Source organism: Sceloporus occidentalis, unplaced genomic scaffold (assembly GCF_023333645.1).
Source record: "Sceloporus occidentalis isolate IW3139 unplaced genomic scaffold, rSceOcc1.0.p SCAF_404, whole genome shotgun sequence".
NCBI classification, from domain to species: domain Eukaryota; kingdom Metazoa; phylum Chordata; class Lepidosauria; order Squamata; family Phrynosomatidae; genus Sceloporus; species Sceloporus occidentalis.
The window spans coordinates 243,015-250,000 of record NW_028317384.1 but is presented as its reverse complement, the minus strand read 5'-3'; positions in this window follow the sequence as shown (position 1 = coordinate 250,000).

Below are 6,986 nucleotides of genomic sequence, written 5' to 3'. Positions count from 1 at the left end.
CACACACACACACACACACACACACCACCAGGGGCCCGCACACACACACACACACACACACACACACACACCACCAGGGGCCCGCACACGCACGCACACACACCACCAGGGGCCCGCGCACGCACACACACACACCACCAGGGGCCCGCGCACGCACACACACACACACACCACCAGGGGCCCGCGCACGCACACACACACCACCAGGGGCCCGCACACACACACCACCAGGGGCCCGCACACACACACACCACCAGGGGCCCGCACACACACACACACACACACCACCAGGGGCCCGCACACACACACACACACACACCACCAGGGGCCCGCACACGCACGCACACACACCACCAGGGGCCCGCGCACGCACGCACACACACCACCAGGGGCCCGCACACGCACACACACACCACCAGGGGCCCGCGCACGCACACACACACCACCAGGGGCCCGCACACACACACCACCAGGGGCCCGCACACACACACCACCAGGGGCCCGCACACACACACCACCAGGGGCCCGCACACACACCACCAGGGGCCCGCACACACACACCACCAGGGGCCCGCACACACACACCACCAGGGGCCCGCACACACACCACCAGGGGCCCGCACACACACACCACCAGGGGCCCGCACACGCACACCACCAGGGGCCCGCACACGCGCACACACACACCACCAGGGGCCCGCACACGCGCACACACACACCACCAGGGGCCCGCACACGCGCACACACACACCACCAGGGGCCCGCACACGCGCACACACACACCACCAGGGGCCCGCGCACACACAATCACATTGCAATCACTCGGTTCTATCACTCAGACACACTGAAATAAAACCCCCGGCCGCGGCTTCCTATCCGCCTGCGCGGCTCCACGATGGACGCTTCACTCCGCTTACACATCGAAGCAACAAAACACGCGGAGCAAACCCAACGGGGAAAACTGCCCTAAATGATTATTTATTTTATATAGTGCCATCATATTCAGTAGCGCTGTACAAAGGATGAACAGGCTTTAACAAGTGGCATAAGGATGTGTAAGATAAGAAATAAATCTGCATGGTTATTCCTCCCCATTGAGTTAACCCCCTCCCCATTAAGGTTCTGATGGATTAGATAATACTAATTTTGCCACAGGCTGCCACCAATCCCCTCCCCCCCAAACACCACCAAGGCAAGAGAGTAATAAGGCAAAGGGGAGGCAAATATTACTGACCCCCGCAGTGCCCACCCCAAAAAGATATAATAATATATAATAAATAATAACCACGGATAATCATTTTCATAAATAGTAATCCTAAAATAAAATTTAATAAAAATAATAAATAATAATTTGACCGTGAAAGAGTTAATAGGGTCAGTTTCAGGGGGATTTGGGTCTCTGATACTCGATGGAGACCCCCCGTCTCCGCGGCCAAGAAAATTATTTAAATTTTTCCCCACCAATCAGATTAAAATTTCCTAATAATTGCGACATTAAAGCCGAAATCTTTTAAAAATGTTGTAAAAAAAAAAAAAAAAAAAGTAATTGGCTCCGATTGATGGAAAATAACGGAATCCTCGAACAGGGCCGGCTTCAGCCACATCCCGCCGGCACATCGGCCCCATCCGGCCCCCGGCTAGTCGCCCCTTTCTCCTGATGTAAAGACTCAAACCTTAATCAGTCGTTGGTCTCGTCTTAGATTCAGGAGCCGTATGTCTATCCCATGCATGTTTAATCCCCTCACTGTATTACCCTCTACCACTTCTGCTGGGAGGCTGTTCCACTTATCCACCACCCTCACCATTTTAGGCTAGCCGTATGCATGTTTACGCCGATATATAACGACACTTATTCACCAGCTCCGGGTTAGAATCTATTCATGGAGCCTCAGCTGTGAATACAGAGCCCGTGGCCCCTGCGTCCCCCCGCCCCCCCCCCCCGGTCTGGAAGTTGCCCAACGTGCAGATTACAGAAGCCCTTCCTGGGGCTATTGCACAAACCGCTTTCGTGAAGGAATCCCTGCTGTCCCGGAACAAGTCCCTGCACGGCTCTGCACCACGACGCACACGCATAACAAAAAAAAAAAAAAAAAGCAGACCGCGTGTGCAGCCGGGAAACAACACAGAAGCGGCCGACCCGCCAAGGAAAACAACATTCAAATGTGACTGCCGTCCAGCTTCATGCCTACCAAGTGTCCCTGTTTAGTTTGTCCAGTCCCTCTTTCAAACCCCTGACGTGCCTCTTCCCTCCTCTACCCCTCTCTCCTCCCCCTGATGCCCCCTGTTCTAGGAGGTCAGAATGTTTGCTGGGTATGAGGGGATCGCAGGGTTCTACGGCCCTAAAAGCCCCGATAATGTGTATAGAAACAGCAGGGAACGGCTTTATAAATTAAACGGGGGAAATAACTCCCATCAAGCCAACCAGGCAGGCCGAATATCTCGAGGATGCCACGGGCGACACATTAATGCACCAAAGGAGGCAAACAGGCAAATTGAAATACCCCGATGATACGGAGGCCTGAATGGGACAAAAAGGCAAAATAATAATAATAATAAAAAGTCGGAAGCCGAAACCGTGACAAGAAATTAACCAATAAAAAAAATCAAAGAGTTTATAGGCAGAATATAGACGGGAAGTGGGCGGGGCAATGAGGCGTGGGCGGGGCTACCTGAAAGGTAAGTCTTCCTTTGGGGAAATCACGGTTTGTGCTACAAAGTGTTAAATTCAAAAGCTTGGTTAATCACATCAAAAAAGCACAAAAAACACGTAATACTTTTTTCCGTTTAGATGGCAACAGCCAATCAGTGCCTGCTTTTGTGTCACATGACAATACAGTGTCCCCGGCAAAAAATTTAAAGCAAGTAGGAGAAGGTTTAAGAGACGGCTCATAACTCCAGGAGCCGGATGTCTATCACATGCTTGTTTAATGCCCTCACTGTATTACCCTCTACCACTTCTGCTGGGAGGCTGCTCCACTTATCTACGACCGTCAGTTCAGTATAAGGTAACGTTGTAGCAAGTAACTCGTTAGATGGGTACCCCGACTCCCAGGGGACCTCAGAGCTGAATACTTGGTCTCGGAAACGAGTTTTTGTGTCACCTCCGTGGAGCCGTTTATATCTTCCCCACTTCCTGTTATAATAAGGAGAGGAAATCCAGACCGTCTCCTGTGTTTATAACATTAATAACTAACTACACGCTAAGCTCATGTTACACGGAGGCTGCGAGCGCACCGGCTGCCCCCACAGTAACCACCGAGAGGCGCCACACGGATCTCTGATCAGACCTCGGGGGGCCGAGAGAGAAGAGATGGGATGGGAGAGACGTTTAAATCCATAATGGGGTTAATAAAAGACGGGAGGGAATTTATTTCAAAGGAGGAGAAAAATTACAACAAGAGAGCGGAATCCAACGCTAGAGAGTCAGAGACTGAGATGGAACGGAAGTTTTACTTTACTGAGAGGGTGGTAGATACGTGGAACAGCCTCCCAGCAGAAGCAGTAGCGGCTCAAATCTTTTTGAAATAGTCACTGTATGAGAAGTTGGTCCCGACGCCGCGGCGAGGAGTTATTTTGGGTCTGGGGACGCGGGGAGCCGGATGCCGCTTGGAATCTTTCCAGAAAATCAGTCAATAATAATCTTGTGTGATCGATATTTGTTTCCAGGACAAACTTCCTATTAAAGAGACGGCGACGACGACAGCGAACGTTCCGAATAATAATAATAATAATAATAATAACAACAACCCGCCGGGCCTTCCTCCCGGAGCGGGCGAGACGGGAGGCGTGACGGCGGGCGAGACGGGAGGCGTGACGGCGGGCGAGACGGGAGGCGTGACGGCGGGCGAGACGGGAGGCGTGACGGCGGGCGAGACGGGAGGCGTGACGGCGGGCGCCTGGAACATCGCGGGAATCCCGACGAATGAGAAGAACGGAACCCGGGAGGAAGAAGTATCTGACGCTGTTACCCGAATCAGACCCGGAACTTTCTTCACTCTAATAGCCCACCGTGAAGATTGTGTGTGCGTTACCCAAACGACTAATAGCGGTCGTCATGGAAACCTTGACTTTTCATTATTTAAAGATACTTAACGGCATCACCTGAATTCAAGCAGGGAGATCAACCATACAATACTGGGGGGTAAAAACATTACCTGGGGGTCTATATATGATCCTGTCACCCCAAGAATCTGCCCCGTCACCGGGGCAAAAAATATCCTTATGAGGGTCCAGGATATCAAAAGATTTGTTAGAAAACCGCAGATCCCAGCTGGAGACAGCAACGGAGGGGTTAACGTCCACAAACGCTCGTTATGGGATGGAAAAATTTGCCTGAAAAATGCAAATTTTCTCCAACAAAAATTAATGGGTTAAACGTCACCCCAAACCCTGCCAACGCCATATAACCCATTAAACGCCAGGACGGGGGTGAATGTCCCGGCGCTGAACAGGTTAAATGTCGCCCCAAAGCCTACCATCGCCGTATAACCCATTAAACTACAGGGGGGGGTGAATGTCCCGGTCGCGCATGTCTTAACTCTGGTTACTCGTTACGCACGTGAAGTTGGGACATCTGGATGTGAAACGCAACGGTGCGGCTTATGGCGCAACGCGGGGTTACGGGAACCCACAGGCAGCATATAGCGCTCTACCTGGGGAGGAAAAACTGAACGAAACCACGCAACTTCCTGCTCACAAAGTAATACATTTCCTAAATATATACGTGTAAAATTATATAAAATATATATAAATATATATATCATACACACAGTATATATACATACACCCACCCATATACACACAGTAATACACACATTATATATATATATATACACACACTGTATATATACACACACCCTTATTACATACATATATACATACACACTATAATATATATCATACACACTGTATATATACATACACCCACCCATATACACACACACACATATATATATACATACACCCACCCATATACACACACACACATATATATACATACACCCACCCATATACACACACACACACATATATATACATACACCCACCCATATACACACACACACACATATATATACATACACCCACCCATATACACACACACATATATATATATACACCCACCCTTATTACATACATATACACATACACACTATAATATATATATATATCATACACACACACACACGCTGTACATCAGAAGCAGAGTATAGAAACTGCCCCCGATTGTATCGCCCCGGCTGTATGACGCCCGCTCCCCAGGCAGATATCGATCTGGTATCGCGGATTCACACCGATGGGACTTTATGTAATGCGGCATAAGCCCCGGATTTGAGAGCCGTTTAGCGATTCAGTGCCCGCTGGGCTGCACGTTACTTCCGCTCGGCCTTCGGAGCTCATTCACATTCTCAGCCACGCGCGCTCTCACTGGACAGACACCACACGCTTCCTAAACACACCGAGAACATCTGGGGCATCTAGCAGAATGCAGGAGCTTTACCTTATTAAGAGGGTGGTGGATAAGTGGAACATCCTCCCAGCAGAAGTGGTAGAGGGTAATACAGCGAGGGGATTAAACATGCATGGGATAGACATACGGCTCCTGAATCTAAGACGAGACCAACGACTGATTAAGGTTTGAGTCGTTACAGCAGGAGAAACGGGCGACTAGACAGGGGCCGGATGGGGCCGATCTGCCGGCAGGGTCTGGGTTTCTGGTCATCAACTAAACCGAGGAGACATCACCGGGAAAATCCCCTTACACTCCGGGATTATCCGCCTTCATACAGGAATAAAGAGACTTTACCCTCGCCGCTCAGCAGCTTTTCTAATGACATCATCATTCATTCGCATGATGACATCATTCTGAATGTTGCAAATGGAACAAACGAATTGTTAAGAATTTTTGCTTTTTTCCCCCCCGGTAACCCACATTTTTAAAAATGTCTTCCTTTTTGAGTGAAAGAAGTCTGGCCGCTGGGCAATCTTCCATCTAATTTTTCTTTGTTGGCGCGCGCAGAAAATTTCTCTTGTGCAAAAATTTTCACAAAGCAAAGTTTAAAAAAATTATTTTTTTCTTTTTTTGGGAAAAATTGTTGTGCGCACAATTTTTGGACGTGTGCGCTCGCTAAAAAAGCTATGTGCGCCAGGTCACTATAGCAACGCTTACACATTTTTTTTTTCCACTGAAACTCATTACTTTGCAAAAATATTTTCACACGCAGAAAAAAATAAGAAATCGTCACAAATCTACAGACTAAACGGAAAAGCCGCACGTTTATCTAGAATGGTAACGCATTTCCCGGTAAAAAAAGTTAAAGCGCAAAACGACAAGTAAAATAACACAAAAAAGACGTTAATTACCTTTTTTTTTTTTTACCTGATAAGAGTGGGGCTGAATCTCCCAGTCCGGCGGCTCCATCACCCCGCCGAGGGGGTCTTATGCAGAAAGCAGCGAGCAGCACATAACTCGGACGCCGACCGGCGGCAGGCGAGACCCCCGACGCAGGCGGCAACAGGCGAGACCCCCGACGCAGGCGGCAACAGGCGAGACCCCCGACGCAGGCGGCAACAGGCGAGACCCCCGACGCAGGCGGCAACAGGCGAGACCCCCGGCGCACACCGCAGGCAGGCGAGACCCCCGGCGCACACCGCAGGCAGGCGAGACCCCCGGCGCACACCGCAGGCAGGCGAGACCCCTGGCGCACACCGCAGGCAGGTGTCTGAGACGCCTCGGGGAGGAAAGATGCTGAGAAATGAAGAAAACGGCCCTACAGCCCAGGAAATGCCAAGTCACAGCCGCCGAGAGCAACTTCCTCTACTATCTGTGCGAGAAAAACCTCAAGAGGGGCCGGGGACTCGGTGTGACCCAGAACATGCGCGCGGGGGCTGCACCCGACACTCAGGAACCCTCCAGCACCAGCCGTGGGGAGGAATAAACGTAAAGCAACACACACCTGTCAAACTTTATACAATGAAGGGTTAAAAGC